Below are 16,919 nucleotides of genomic sequence, written 5' to 3' on the forward strand. Positions count from 1 at the left end.
AATCATACATACAGATGTATGTGGTCCGATGAATATTGATGCTCGTGGCGGATATCGTTATTTTCTCACCTTCACAGATGATTTAAGCAGATATGGGTATATCTACTTAATGAAACATAAGTCTGAAACATTTGAAAATTTCAAGGAATTTCAGAGTGAATTGAAAATCATCGTAACAAGAAAATAAAGTTTCTACGATCTGATTGTGGAGGAGAATATTTGAGTTACGAGTTTGGTGTACATTTGAAAAATTGTGGAATAGTTTCGCAACTCACGCCACCCGGAACACCAGAGCGTAATGGTGTGTCCGAACGTCGTAATCGTACTTTACTAGATATGGTGCGATCTATGATGTCTCTTACTGATTTACCGCTATCGTTTTGGGGATACGCTCTAGAGACGGCCGCATTCACGTTAAATAGGGCACCATCAAAATCCGTTGAGACGACGCCTTATGAACTATGGTTTGTCAAGAAACCAAAGTTGTCGTTTCTGAAAGTTTGGGGCTGCGATGCTTATGTGAAAAAGCTTCAACCTGATAAGCTCGAACCCAAATCGGAGAAAAGTGTCTTCATAGGATATCCAAAGGAAACTATTGGATACACCTTCTATCACAGATCCGAAGGCAAGACTTTTGTTGCTAAATTCGGAAAATTTCTAGAGAAGGAGTTTCTCTCGAAAGAAGTGAGTGGGAGGAAAGTAGAACTTGACGAGGTAACTGTACCTGCTCCCTTACTGGAAAGTAGTACATCACAGAAAACTGTTCTAGTGACACCTACACCAGTTAGTGAGGAAGCTAATGATAATGATCATGAAACTTCAGATCAAGATACTACTGATCCTCGTAGATCAACCAGAGTGAGATCCGCGCCAGAGTGGTACGGTAATCCTGTTCTGGAGGTCATGCTACTAGATCATGATGAACCTACGAACTATGAAGAAGCGATGGTGAGCCAAGATTCCGCAAAGTGGCTTGAAGCCATGAAATCTGAGATGGGATCCATGTATGAGAACAAAGTATGGACTTTGGTTGACTTGCCCAATGATCGGCAAGCAATAGAGAATAAATGGATCTTCAAGAAGAAGACTGACGCTGACGGTAATATTACTGTCTACAAAGCTCGACTTGTCGCGAAAGGTTTTCGGCAAGTTCAAGGGATTGACTACGATGAGACCTTCTCGCCCGTAGCGATGCTTAAGTCTGTCCGAATCATGTTAGCAATTGCCGCATTTTATGATTATGAAATTTGGCAAATGGATGTCAAAACTGCATTCCTGAATGGATTTCTGGAAGAAGAGCTGTATATGATGCAACCAGAAGGTTTTGTCGATCCAAAAGGAGCTAACAAAGTGTGCAAGCTCCAGCGATCCATTTATGGACTGGTGCAAGCCTCTCGGAGTTGGAATAAACGCTTTGATAGTGTGATCAAAGCATTTGGTTTTATACAGACTTTCGGAGAAGCCTGTATTTACAAGAAAGTGAGTGGGAGCTCTATAGCATTTCTGATATTATATGTGGATGACATATTACTAATTGGAAATGATATAGAATTTCTGGATAGCATAAAGGGATACTTGAATAAGAGTTTTTCAATGAAAGACCTCGGTGAAGCTGCTTACATATTAGGCATAAAGATCCATAGAGATAGATCAAGACGCTTAATTGGACTTTCACAAACAACATACCTTGACAAAATTTTGAAGAAGTTCAAAATGGATCAAGCAAAGAAAGGATTCTTGCCTGTGTTACAAGGTGTGAATTTGAGTAAGACTCAATGCCCGACCACTGCAGAAGATAGAGAGAATATGAAAGATGTTCCCTATGCATCAGCCATAGGATCTATCATGTATGCAATGCTGTGTACCAGACCCGATGTGTGCCTTGCTATAAGTCTAGCAGGGAGGTACCAAAGTAATCCAGGAGTGGATCACTGGACAGCGGTCAGGAACATCCTGAAATACCTGAAAAGGACTAAGGATATGTTTCTCGTATATGGAGGTGACAAAGAGCTCATTGTAAAAGGTTACGTTGATGCAAGCTTTGACACTGATCCGGACGATTCTAAATCGCAAAGAGGATACGTGTTTACATTAAACGGTGGAGCTGTCAGTTGGTGCAGTTCTAAACAAAGCGTCGTAGCGGGATCTACATGTGAAGCGGACTACATAGCTGCTTCGGAAGCAGCGAACGAAGGAGTCTGGATGAAGGAGTTCATATCCGATCTAGGTGTTATACCTAGTGCATCGGGTCCAATGAAAATCTTTTGTGACAATACTGGTGCAATTGCCTTGGCAAAGGAATCCAGATTTCACAAGAGAACCAAGCACATAAAGAGACGCTTCAATTCCATCCGGGATCTAGTCCAGGTGGGAGACATAGAGATTTGCAAGATACATACGGATCTGAATGTTGCAGACCCGTTGACTAAGCCTCTTCCACGAGCAAAACATGATCAGCACCAAGGCTCCATGGGTGTTACAGAACTCATTACATAAATATTATAGACTCATCTAGTGCCAATGGGCTAGACTGAAATATTGCCCTGCTACATAAAATATGTATGTATATACCTATATCCGGTGTCGTGGTTTTGTCACGGCAGAAGTCCTAGAGAAAGGACTTAGTCGTGGAGCCATCGCTACGGGTTAGCTTGAAGGGGTTAAAGCGGACACAAGGACGCAAGAGAGTTTATACTAGTTCGGCCCCTTCAATGAAGGTAAAAGTCTACGTCTAGTTGTGATGGAATTGATGGGTGTTTCGACGACTAGGGAGCAAATAAGCTTCGCCTATGTCTCGAGTTGTTGTCTGTCCTTGAACCGCCGCCGGGTCGTCCCCTTATATACATGGGGACGCCCGTCGGTTTACAGAGTCCTGATACCGGCTCATAGATGCGTCCGGTTTGGTCTCCACTATTCCTAACTTATAACACAAGTTACATACCGACGCCGGTTTATAGCTATAGGCCTTAAACCGATTATGGGCCTTTAGCCCTCATCTGCCCTCATGGGCTTTTATCACACTCAACTACTGATGAAGTTAACCCGGCTTGTCCTGGCCGGTTTACGCCCAGTAGTAATATCCCCAACATTAGGCCCCAAATTGATTTGAACAGGTTCATGTCAATCCTTAGCAAAAATCTTCATCTTCAACATCTTCTTGTATTTTGTTGAACCGCCGTGATGTCATCTTCTCTGCTCGCGATAGACCGGTGTGACGTCACTGGTTATAAAGAACCTTATCCTGTTAACAAGCCTGCGACAATTAAGGCCACAACTTTGTTTCCAAACTCGCGGCTACTTGATTCTCGCGCCTGACATATCCCTTTCTTTATAAATAGGACCGAAGGGTCATTTCCTTTCTCTTTCCCTCCGACCCCTTCTGCTTCGTCTTCCTCGCGTCGCCCAGCTTCGGAGCTCCGCCGCCACCATCGACCTCTGCATCAACCTTGGCCGCTGCATCAACCTGAGCACACCAGAGCATCGCGGCGACCTTCTGCTTCTTCCTCAGCTCCGGTAAATCTTCTTTCCTTTCCCCCGCAGATCTGTTCTAGGGTTTCCTCATTTGTCGAAGTTCATCGAGACTCTGGCGCTGTTCTTCCTTTGTTTCTTCTTTAGCCCATGAATAAAACTTCAAACCTGATGTATTCTCCGTAATGGCTTATCTTCTGTTACCAAAGCAAACCTTTATGCGCATAAAACACTGATCTGGTCCCTTGTGAATTGCTTTGAGATCAACCTTTTAGGTCTAAATCCTTTTATTTTCCTGTCTTGCGGTAGATCCAAAATTTCACTACGAGCTTATGAAATCTGTTTTTACCTTCCTTAGTCATTCTTGCCTTAGATCTGTATCCTCTTTACCACATAGGCGGTTCACCTTTGAAAAAGCAATCTATCATATATAATTAGTCCCCTTGTTGAACCGCCGGGATGCTGTTGCTTATAAACTCCGGTTTAGATAGACCTGCTTCCGGTTTAACATTGCACATATCAATGTACTTTGTAGATTTCATCATGGCCAAGCAAGTGTATGAGTGCAATTGGGTCCCTTCTCGCGTCACAGAGGATCAACTGGACGATTTAGTCCTGATTGGCGCCTTGGGCAGCAAAGACACCGTCCATTGGAGGGCTCCTGGCAAAGAATGCCCCCCACACCTTGAGAAGGAGAGGTTGTTGTTTTCGTAGACCACTTAGCCCGGGGTTTTAAACCGCCCGGTTCTAAATTCTACCGGGATGTTCTAGCTGATTTCCAACTCCATCCGCAAGACACTGGCCCCAACTCTGTTACAAATATGTGCCACTTCCAAGTGCTCTGTGAGGTGTTCTTTCAAGAGGAGCCCACAGTGGAATTATTCAGAGATCTTTTCCATCTAAACCGCCGTACTGAGTTTACTGATGGCTCTAATACGGAGTTGGGTGGCATGGCGATTCAAAAAAGGAAAGAGGTCACATACCCTCACGCCAAGCTGCACAGTCACCCCAAGGAGTGGAATCAGACATGGTTCTACTGCAAAGACACCTCCCCTGCTGGTGAGAATCCCTTGCCTGGCTTTCGTCTGGAGCGGCTCAGCAATACCCATCCTTTTCCTCAACGATTGACTGCCCAGGAGAGAAGCAAATATGCTCCTCAGCTGTCAAAGCTCAGGGCCTTTATGGCCAACGGTTTAACAGGGGTTGACCTTGCTCGCTGTTGGATATCATGGAGCATACTGCCCCTTAGTCAGCGCTCCGGTTTGATGTGCGAATATACTGATAGTGTGGATGACCCACTGCGACATTCAAGACTCCAGCTCTCCGGTGAAGAAATCACAGAGGCTGTGTGTAAGATACTGAATGAACCGGAGCACATCTGCGCTAGAACCGGCCTGCTTCCCTTCTGTGCCACCAACAAACCGCCAGCTATAAGACTTTGATTTTTCTCTTTGCTGAATTTGTTATTGATATGTCTGGTCATTGTTTTTAATATCAGTGTCTGCATAACCAGGGCGATGATCCGTTTTGGAGCAAAAAGCTGCCGCAGGAGAAACCAGAGAAAACAGATAAACCGGAAAGAGCAACCCGGCAAAAAACTAAAACTGTGAAGAAGACTGCCCACCGGAAAAGAACCACTGCATCTTCTAATCCGGCCCCTGATGACGAGGTGGATAATCCGGACTTTGAGGTAGAGCTTGACTCACTTGGTTTATTTTTCATGCATCTTATTGATGATGATATTTGTCAGGATGATGCCGAAGCCAGCCATGCGGATGTTGCAGAGGTAATTATTCTCTCTTCCGATTCAGAAACTTTGCCTTCACAAAAAATTCGTCAGGCAAACCGGAAAGTTAAATTTTCTCATCCTCTTGCTTATTTGGATCCTAAACTTCTTATGAAGACTCAACAACACGAAGCTCGCCGCACCACCCGGCACAGCGGCCAGGTAGTTACCTCCACCGGTTTATCGAACAGTCCGGTTCAGAAACGTCATTCCGAGGTCTCTAATTCGCTTGTCAGTGCTTGTCCTAAAGCAGGCTACTTTCGTCAACCTCTTAATCCGCCTGACTTCGATTATCAGGTTATTTCCCACTCATCTTCTGGCGAGTCGTCGGCTACTCAGCTCCCACCGCTCAAAACGGTGCTTGGGTAAGCTATATTTATTGTGATGTTTGTAGTATATTGCCTTAGAATATATGCTGTATTTAATTTTGTTATTCTTCTCAGGGCCAAACCTAGGCCGAGCAAGAAGGCCCACCTGGATAAAGCGGCCGAAGAAGATGTCATTCTTGAACCAGGCACCACACCCAATCTTGAAGCGGCTATTCCTGAGGATATTCCCAATGATCCACCGCAGCCAGATGATGATCTTACTGCTGAGGAAATACCTACTGATACCTCAGGTCCTATCCATCAGCCCACAGGTTCCCTCCGGGTTGAAAGCTCCACCGGTCCCGCAAAACCTACTGACAAGCCAACAGCTCCAGTGCAAACCGGCGGTACCAATGATGATGAAGTTGTCATTACTGGCACTGGCCATACCGAGCCAAGCAATCCTGTCGCTTTATCCAAACATTCTGCCAAGGAAGAATTAGCTGCTTTTGGCAAAGGCAAGTGGAATGCTGATCTGACGGCTTACGCTGCTCTGAACACCCAAGATATCCATTCCGGCTATCTGAACCGGCTGTATACCAGCCGTGACTATGAAGCCGGTCTGGTTAACATGATGAAGGATAAATATGAGGTAACTTCCATATGCTCCTTCCTGCTTGTATGCTTTCATTCTTGCTGACTCTCCTAGCCCCTAAGGGCCGATTTGAAATATTCTTTCAAACCGGGACTTAATAATATGAATCTTGATGCTTTGAAATTTGCTGATGTAGTCCCCAAGGGCCGGTTCAACTTAGCGTAGTTAAACCGGTACTTTAAGTAATTGAAACTGCCGCATCAGAATACATATGATCAAATAGCCATTAGCCCCCAAGTGCCAAGTTGAATACTTGTATTGAGCTTGGGACTTTGTAAACAATTGAAAGATGAAGATCGAATATGCATTAGCCCCCAAGTGCTAAGCGCATAACTTGTTATGTGGTTGGTACTTGAATCCTTCTACCGATTTGTTGAAACATATATCTGTATGCCTGCAGGCGGAGCTGAAGGCGAAAGAAAGCCAAGTCATCGATCTGCGAGAAAACCTGAAAACCCAACAGGTTGAAACCTCCAAGGCAAAAGAGGAATTGGCCAGTGCCTTAAGCGCCATGGAACAACTTAAGGAGAACTTCAAGAAGAAACGGGCGGATTGGGCCACTGAAAAGTCCGCTTTGATCAAACGAGCAGAGGATGCCGAGGCTGCACTGAAACCAGTGACGGATGAACTGACCAGCATAAAGCGGCACGTTCATGCCATGACCACTGCTATCTTTGGTAAGCCAGCTTGCCTTCTGAATTGGTTCTGCCTTCTTACAGAGTCGCCGGTTTATTAACCTTTTATGGTATTTCAGGGACACGCATTGGTCACTTGGGGTCAGATGTGCGGAAGAAATTGAAAGCCGCCTATACCTTGGTTGAACAATTGTATACTGGTGCCCAGCGGATCATCTGTATCGCGTCTCATAACAAACCGGCGCCCACTTTGATTCAAGATACTTTGATGAAACTGTCAGTGCTTCCTGCCCGGGTTGAAGAGCTGAAGAAATCTGCTGCTTGAACCGATGCAATCAATGCTTTAATCCGGGCAAAAGCCTGGGTGCCGGATTTTGATCCTATTGAAGCGGCTCAAGGTTATCCCAGTTTGAAGGAAGACGGGTCAGAATTTGGTGAAGCGGATCTGCGAGCCATAAACCGGGAGGTATGTCCGTTAGCTTGTCAACTGGCTAAGGAAGCAGATTTGTCTCATTATCAAGCCCAATATGACAGCCAGAACAAGCGAATAGCTGCACCAATCCATGAATCGGAAAACCTGATCCCTCCAATCCGTAAGCATACTTACGCTCCCGATATTGACCCGTCTTCACTAATCCATGACGAAGCTGTTTTTCAAGCATTGATGGGAATTGACTGGACAATTGTGGATTTTCAGCCACTGGGTAGAGAAACGGAAGCTGAAGCGGCGCAGGATGACCCACAACCATCAGGCCAGGCTGGTGGCGAAGCTTAAACCGGAAGCCGGTTTTAAAAATGTCTCTCCTTTGTGCAAAACAATTATGTTATTATGGGCACCATGTTGCCTTGTAATAGGCTAGCTGATACCTTTGATGTTGATATGCCTTCGCGCATAACTTGTTCTTCCTGTGGTAATGAACTTTCCAAAATACTTTCTGAAATAAGAAATTCGTTAAGTGCCACCGCGGTTGTACCATCAGGCGGAATATGATGTTTGTATATATAAAGTCAAAATATCCAAAACAAAATTTTAAGTATATGATCAAAAAATTTGAGATACATAATACCTGCCACCATTGAGTGTGAAGTTGGCTTGGCCAACCTTGAAGCGGAGCTTTTGCAAACCCACACTGTTGGAGGAAATCACAACTCCTGTATATGTATATGACACTGGTTACCATGTAAACCGTGCCGGGTTATAATGAACACCGTGTTACTCCATAAGAGGATGTTAACAACAAGGATCAAACTGGACAAATAGTCTCCGGATTGACGTGAACTGTGTTCCGTCAATTGATTGGTTAAAAAACTTTGTCGGTTTAAAGAACACAATAAAAAGCAAAAAAAACCCTTCAAAGAAAAGTATGAAGCAAAAGCAACGAAAAAAAACGTTTGCCAAAAAAGATTTATTTAAGCTGATCAAATGGCGTAACCATGGCCAAACACGACCAAGCTCCCGTTAGGTGTAACTATGGTTCTAGTTAGCCAGGTCCCCAAGTGATTCTTGTGGCATTTATGCCGACCAAATGGCGTGGTCATGGTTCGGGTTCGACCAAGCCCCCAAGTGATTCTGTGGCCTTAGGCCGATCAAGAGGCATGACTGGTTCAGACATGACCAAGTCCCCAAGTGATCTGGTGGCTTTCGCCTATCAAGAGGCATGGTATTGGTTCGGACACGACCAATCCTCCAAGTGATATAACACGATGCTTTTAGCAAAGAGAACTCAAGGGGTAAACCGGAGGCCGCTTTAGAGCAACTCCGTGTAACCTCACATGATGTAAAAGAACAGATACCCCGCTTTAGCTGAGGTTCCGGTTTATTATACTTAATCATAATATATACATTGTATGTACATAAGTATAGCCAATGGCTCAGGTATAGTAAGGCCGAAGATGAGCTATATTCCACGGCCTGTTAGTCTCTTCCTCTGATGTACGTGAGTCCTTATGCTCTCGAATATCGATAAGATAGTACGACCCGTTGTGCAGATTCTTGCTGACCACGAAAGGCCCCTCCCAAGGTGGGGATAGCTTATGCATATCAGTCTGATCTTGGATGAGCCGAAGCACCAAATCTCCTTCCTGGAAGGCTCTGGTTCTGACTCGGCGACTGTGATAACGACGAAGATCCTGCTGGTAAATCGCCGACCGGGCGGCTGCGATGTCACGCTCTTCATCCAACCGGTCCAAAGCATCTTGCCGTGCTGTCTCGTTGTCCGCTTAAACATAAGCCGTGACACGAGGTGAGTCATGACGGATATCGCTGGGGAGAACCACCTCCGCTCCATAAACCATGAAGAACGGTGTGTATCCTGTTGATCTGTTGGGTGTTGTATTGATGCTCCATAACACAGATGGTAATTCTTCTACCCAACAACCCGGCGTTCTCTGTAAAGGAACCATGAGCCGGGGCTTGATGCCTTTCAAGATCTCTTGATTAGCTCTTTCTGCTTGACCATTGGACTGTGGATTTTCCACTGATGAAACGTCGAGCCGGATGTGCTCCCATTCGCAGAACTCCTTCATAGCACCTTTGGATAAATTGGTACCATTATCTGTGATAATACTGTGCGGAAAGCCAAACCGGAAAATCACCTTTTTGATGAACTGAACCGCCGTGGCCGCATCACACTTGCTAACAGGTTCTGCCTCCACCCACTTTGTAAACTTGTCCACCACCACCAGGAGGTGGGTCTTCTTATCTTTGGACCTTTTGAAAGGCCCAACCATATCCAGCCCCCAAGTTGCAAACGGCCAAGTAATTGGAATCATCCTCAATTCTTGAGCCGGTACATGAGCACGTCTTGAAAACCTTTGGCAACCATCACATCGTCTGACCAGATCCTTCGCATCAGCATGAGCAGTTAACCAATAGAAACCATGGAGAAACGCTTTAGCCACCAGAGACTTTGAACCGGCGTGGTGACCACAATCTCCTTCGTGGATCTCACGCAAAATTACATGGCCTTCTTCAAGAGACACGCAACGTTGAAAAGCTCCTGATACACTGCAATGATGCAACTCACCGTTGATGACAGCCATGGACTTGGATCGCCGGATTATCTGCCGGGCCAGAATCTCATCTTCTGGCAACTCGCCCCGGTTCTTGTATGCCAGATAAGGAAGCGTCCAATCCGGAATAACATGAAGAATTGCCACCAATTGAGCCTCCGGATCAGGAATGGCAAAATCCTCTTCACCAGGGATCTTCACCGACGGGTTGTGCAGCACATCCAGAAAAACATTGGGTGGGACCGGTTTGCGCTGAGAGCCCAGCCGGCTTAAAGCATCCGCCGCTTCATTTTTCCGCCGGTCCACGTGGTCCACTTGATAGCCTCTGAAATAACCTGCAACAATATCCACCTCACGACGATATGCTGCCATGAGTGGGTCCTTGGAGTCCCAAGTGCCAGACACTTGCTGAGACACAAGGTCCGAATCACCGAAGCACTTAGCTCGACTTAGATTCATCTCCTTAGCCATCCGAAGACCATGGAGCAAGGCTTCATACTCAGCTGCATTGTTAGTACAAGGGAACATTAAACGGAGAACATAACAAAACTTATCACCTCGTGGGGAAGTTAATATGACTCCAGCCCCCGAGCCTTCCAACTGCCTGGATCCGTCAAAATGGATGGTCCAATACGTATGATCCGGTTTTTCTTCAGGTGCTTGCATTTCCGTCCAATCATTGATGAAATCAACAAGTGCCTGAGACTTAATCGCTGTCCGAGGCACATATTTCAAACCGTACGGCCCCAGCTCTATAGCCCACTTTGCAATCCGGCCAGTTGCTTCCCGGTTCTGGATGATATCTCCCAAAGGAGCAGAACTGACCACCGTAATTGGGTGCCCTTGGAAGTATTGCTTAAGCTTCCGGCTTGCCATAAAAACTCCGTACACCAGCTTCTGCCAATGCGGATACCTTTGCTTGGACTCAATGAGTACCTCGCTGATATAATAGACCGGACGTTGAACCGGATGATCCTTACCTGCCTCCTTTCGTTCCACCACAATAGCCACGCTGACCGCACGAGCATTAGCAGCAACGTATAGCAGTAACGGCTCCTTGTCAATGGGAGCGGCGAGCACAGGCGGATTAGCTAATTGCCGCTTTAAGTCCTCAAATGCTTCATCAGCAGCAGAACTCCAGACGAACTGATCCGTCTTCTTCAACATCTGATACAAAGGGATCGCCTTCTCACCAAGGCGGCTGATAAACCGGCTTAACGCGGCAATCCGGCCTGCCAGGCGTTGAACATCATTGATACACTTCGGTTGACAGGGAGGTGATGGCTGTGATCTTCTCCGGATTAGCCTCAATTCCCCTGTTGGACACCAGAAAACCCAATAACTTGCCCGCCGGTACACCAAAGACACACTTGTCCGGATTAAGCATCATCTTGTACGTCCTTAGGTTATCAAAGGTTTCCTTCAAATCATCAACCAGAGTCTCCTTCTCCCTGGATTTAACCACGATATCAGCCACGTAAGCATGTACATTACGACCAATCTGCTTGTGAAGACAATTTTGTACACACCGTTGATAAGTTGCCTGGGCACTTTTGAGCCCAAAGGGCATAGACACATAGCAGAAGGCTCCAAAGGGAGTTATGAATGCCATCTTCTCCTGGTCCTTAACTGCCATTTTGATCTGATGATAGCCAGAATATGCATCCAAAAAACTTAAACGCTCACAACCCGCCGTAGCATCAATGATTTGATCAATACGGGGAGGGCAAAAGGATCTGCTGGACAAGCTTTATTAAGATCTGTGTAATCCACACACATACGCCAGGTGCCGTTTTTCTTAAGGACTAGCACCGAATTGGAAAGCCACTCGGGGTGAAAAACTTCAACAATAAAACCAGCTGCTAAGAGCCTGGCTACCTCTTCTCCAATCGCCTTGCGTCTTTCTTCGTTAAACCGGCAGAGGAACTGTTTCACCGGTTTGTATTTAGGATCCACATTAAGTGTGTGCTCAGCGAGTTCCCTCGGTACACCTGGCATGTCAGAGGGCTTCCATGCAAAAATGTCCCGATTCTCACGGATGAACTCGATGAGCGCGCTTTCCTATTTCGGATCCAAGTTGGCACTAATGCTGAACTGCTTGGATGAATCGCCAGGTATGAAATCAACAAGCTTAGTTTCTGCTGCCGATTTGAACTTCAGGGCCGGATCATGCTCTGTAGTTGGCTTCTTCAACGGAGTCATGTCCGCCGGATCAACATTGTCTTTATAGTACTTCAACTCCTCGGTGGCACAAACCGACTCTGCATAAGCCGCATCTCCTTCCTCGCATTCCAAAGCGATTTTGCGGCTTCCGTGAACCGTTATTGTCCCCTTGTGACCCGGCATCTTGAGCTGCAAATACACATAACAGGGCCGAGCCATAAACTTGGCGTATGCCGGACGCCCAAACAGGGCATGATATGGACTTTGGATTTTTACCACTTCAAACGTTAATGTTTCCGACCTGGAATCATGATCATCCCCAAAGGCCACTTCAAGAGCTATCTTACCAACGGGATATGCTGATCTGCCAGGCACTACACCGTGGAATACTGTATTGGACGGTTTGAGATTCTTATCTGTTAGTCCCATACGACGGAAGGTCTCATAGTATAGGATGTTAATGCTGCTCCCTCCATCCATGAGCACCTTGGTGAACTTATAACCTCCCACCTGAGGCGCCACCACCAGAGCCAACTGACCCGGATTATCGACCTGGAGTGGGTGATCCTCTCTGCTCCATATGATTGGCTGTTCAGACCAACGTAGATAACGGGGTGTGGCCGGTTCAACAGAGTTGACTGCCCACCTCTGAACCTTCCGGTCTCGCTTGTCCAAGCTAGTGGTAAAGACATGGTACTGCCCATTACTCAACTGCTTTAGGTTGCTTTGGTAACCCGACTGTTGCTGCTGTTGGTTGTAACCACCCTGGTTGTTCTGACTATTTTGACCATTATGTCCGCCCGGATTACCATTAAATCCTGAACCGGAACTTCCTCCACCGTAACCCGGCCCGGACCCTGAGCCACCGCCAGATCCATGATCATACCGGAAATTATTAGAATTTTTGAACTCCTGCATAATAAAGCAATCCTTCCAAAGGTGGTTTGCTGGCTCCTCCTTCATCCCATGTCTTGGACAGGGCTGGCTTAGCAGATAGTTCAGGCGGTTTGGGTTGGGGTTGGGCGCTCCACTACGATTTTTCGGCCTACCCTTGCGCCGCTGGCCATTGTCCTGTACGTTGGTATTAGCCACAAAATCCATGTTGCCATCCGCTTTACGCTTGCCTCCTCCGCCATTGCCTACCCAGTGATGTTGCTGACCTTTGGAGCTGCTGTTCTTCTTCCCTTTCCTTGTCTTGTCATCATCAGATTCGGGATCCTTGGTACTATCAGAATCAGCATATTTTACCAAAGCGGCCATGAGGGTCCCCATGTCGGTGCAATGACGCTTCATCCGTCCCAATTTCAACTTCAGGGGCCCAAACCGGCAGTTGCCTTCTAGGGTTAATACTGCGGTGTCAGCGTTGATGCGGTCTGAGGAGTGCAACACTTGTGAAACCCGGCGCACCCAATGAGTCGTTGACTCTCCTTCCTCCTGGACGCATGCAGCTAAGTCCACTATCGACATAGGCTGTTTACAGGTATCCTTGAAATTGTTGATAAACCGGGCTCGTAATTGGGCCCATGAACTGATAGAATTAGCAGGCAAGCTTTTTAACCAAGTACGGGCCGTTCCTTCAAGCATCATGGTGAAGTATTTCGCACACGCCGTGTCATCCACATCAAGCATCTCCATGGCCATCTCATAGCTCTCTACCCATGTCTCTGGTGGTTGATCCACCGTATAATTTGGTACCTTGCGTGGGCCTTTGAAATCCTTGGGCAAGCGCACGTTGCGTAAAGCAGGGACGAGGCAAGGCACCCCCAAAGAACTAGAAGTAACACCAGGTTCGATCGAAATGGTTGGACGAACCGGCGTGAGCTGCCGAGCCTGATGCTGTGCGGCTAACTCGGCCTCCCTACGCGCTCGGGCCCGGTTCACCACTTCCTGAGCGTCATTAGCACCACCCGTCGGGTTGTTACCACGGGGTGCTCCACGTCGTTCATTACTCGACACTGCTGGTTCATCCATATGTCTGCTATAGCTCCGGCTTGGATGGGGGGTCGAGTGGATTCGGTCGCGGCTGTACGAGTACGCCTCCTGTTGGGCCAAAGCTGTCCTCAGAAGTTCCTTGACCCGTCGCGTCTCTACTGCTTGCGGCGAGTCACCTTCAACTGGAATGGCCTCTAGTCGTGCAGCAGCGGCAACAAGATTGTCCATTGGGTTGGAGTAGTGACTCGGAGGTGTTAAAGCATCCCGAGGTATAACGGTGTTTTGACGAGGCGGGTCCATCTGACGGGGCTGAACCGGTGCACCGGTCCCAGGGGCTTCTGCCCGGTTCCCCTCCAGCGGATTACTGGCTCTTGGTCCTGGAGTGTTGAAAAGGTCTCTGGCTTCAAAAACCGGAGGTAAGCGGGACCGGTGCTTCCTCCTCATGACTTCATGTGACGCGCTCTGATCCAACATAAGCCTGTAGGCCTGTGCGTCTAAAGCAGCCCGCTCTGCGGCCATCCTAGTGTCCTCAGCCGCCAGATCCGTTTTGGCCTGGGTGATTTGTTCCTTTACCTTTGCAATCTCCGTGTTGTGAGCGTCCTGATCTGGCGGATTGACTTCTGCCATAAGCACAGCCAACGCATCAAATAGTTCTGATAGAACCTAAGCCGGTGGGCGCACAGGGCCTCCCGCCCGGGCAACCGTTGCCGCTGCTGAACCGGAGATCGTTGCCGCGACTGTCGAAGAGTGAAGCGCTGCTTGTGTTCCGGTCATGAATATTCCAACCCGGTTAGGCAGATCAGAGGGGTCTGGAATACTGTCGCCATCGGAACAGCTCTCAATCCGGCCATCTTGTAGCTGATAAAGAGATTCGGTTTCTCCGGTCGAAGATTCGTCACCGGAACGAACGGCAGTCGCCCCACGAAGCTTTGATCCATCCTCATAACTCCCTCCATGGATCATTCCCATGAAGGCATGCTTCATGGCCGGTTTAGCCCGGGCGGATCGCGTACGCTGAGCCGTCTCGACGAGGTCGGTGCAGATGTCCGGCTCAGGGCCCGGTTCACCGATCTTGCCAATGAAAACGTGAATGCTACCAAAGGGGACCCGGTACCCGTACTCAATTGAGCCAGCCTCAGGGCCCCAGCCTGCGTCGTCGATGTAGAGTTTGCCGCGACGACTCTTAGTCATCCGGCCTACAGCGTAGCCCTCGAGTCCTTCAAAGCGGCCCTCCAAGAACCGGAAACCATCGTGCGATAGCCCCACGGTTGGCACCAACTGTCGTGGTTTTGTCACGGCAGATGTCCTAGAGAAAGGACTTAGTCATGGAGCCATCGCTACGGGTTAGCTTGAAGGGGTTAAAGCGGACACAAGGACGCAAGAGAGTTTATACTAGTTCGGCCCCTTCAATGAAGGTAAAAGCCTACGTCTAGTTGTGATGGAATTGATGGGTGTTTCGACGACTAGGGAGCAAATAAGATTCGCCTATGTCTCGAGTTGTTGTCTGTCCTTGAACCGCCGCCGGGTCGTCCCCTTATATACATGGGGACGCTCGTCGGTTTACAGAGTCCCGATACCGGCTCGTAGATGTGTCCGGTTCGGTCTCCACTATTCCTAACTGATAACACAAGTTACATACCAACGCCGGTTTATAGCTATAGGCCTTAAACCGATTATGGGCCTTTAGCCCTCATCTGCCCTCATGGGCTTTTATCACACTCAACTACTGATGAAGTTAACCCGGCTTGTCCTGGCCGGTTTACACCCAGTAGTAATATCCCCAACACCTGGTAAGAAGAAAACATGGAGGCGTCAGCACAAACATGTACATTGGCACCGGTGTCAATTAACCAATCAGGGGATTGAGATACTGAAAAGGATGGTAGGAAAAATACCGTACCCTGATTCCTTCATATCAGTATCACCGATGACAACATTAGCGGACTTGCCGCTCTTCTCATGATCGCGCTCCTCAAAGTGGTTAGGACACTTTGGAGCCCAGTGATTAGGATCACCGCAGACATGGCAAAGTCCCTTCCCCTTCTTATGAGAATTCTTCTTGAAGTTGGTAGAATGTGATGGCTTGTTCTTTGTATCAAACTTGCCTTTGCCCTGAGTTTTGTTCTTATTGTTTTTGTACTTGTTGGGCTGGGAGTTCTTCTTCTGTACCATGTGGGCACTAGAACCTCCCTCAGTAACTCGAGCACGTGTGTCCTTTGCTCTCGCCTTCTCTTCAACATCAAGAGTACCAATGAGATCCGCAACGGAAAACTCCTGTCTCTTGTGTTTCAGGGAAGTAGCAAAATTGTTCCATGAAGGTGGAAGCTTGGCAATGATGCCTCCGGCAACAAATTTGTCCGGCAACACACACTTGAAGTACTCAAGTTCTTTTGTGAGCGACTGTATCTCATGAGCCTGCTTTACAACAGCGCGCTCATCAGTCATCTTGTAGTCATAGAATTGCTCCATGACGTACAACTCGTTGTCGGCGTCCGAGGCACCAAACTTGGCCTCGAGCGCAGCCCACATGTCCTTGCCGTTGTCAAACGACATATACGAATCCACAATGGAGTCATCAAGAACACTCAGAAGAGCGCCTTTAAAGAGGGTATCGATCTTCTCAAAAGCTTCCAGCTGTGCTGGATTAAGATCGCCCTCAGGCTTGCCCTTGGTGGCATCATCGCAGCCCATGGTCTGAAACCAGTAGACTGATCTCGTGCGCCACCTCTTATATTGCGCCCCCTTAAAGGCAGGCGGTTTCAGATGCGCAGCAAACCACTCAGAGTAAATTACCTATAATCAGGTTTTTGGATTGTTGGAAATATGAGCAAATTACTACGAGATTTAATCCGAATAAACAGAATATAAATCATGACCACAGCAGCAGAGATTAAACTAATCATGCGAACTAACGTAGCAGATGAACATATCACATCTAGGGCACATACTAGAAACATGAA

The sequence above is a fragment of the Triticum urartu genome, chromosome 3 (genome assembly GCF_003073215.2).
Source record: "Triticum urartu cultivar G1812 chromosome 3, Tu2.1, whole genome shotgun sequence".
Lineage (NCBI taxonomy): Eukaryota > Viridiplantae > Streptophyta > Magnoliopsida > Poales > Poaceae > Triticum > Triticum urartu.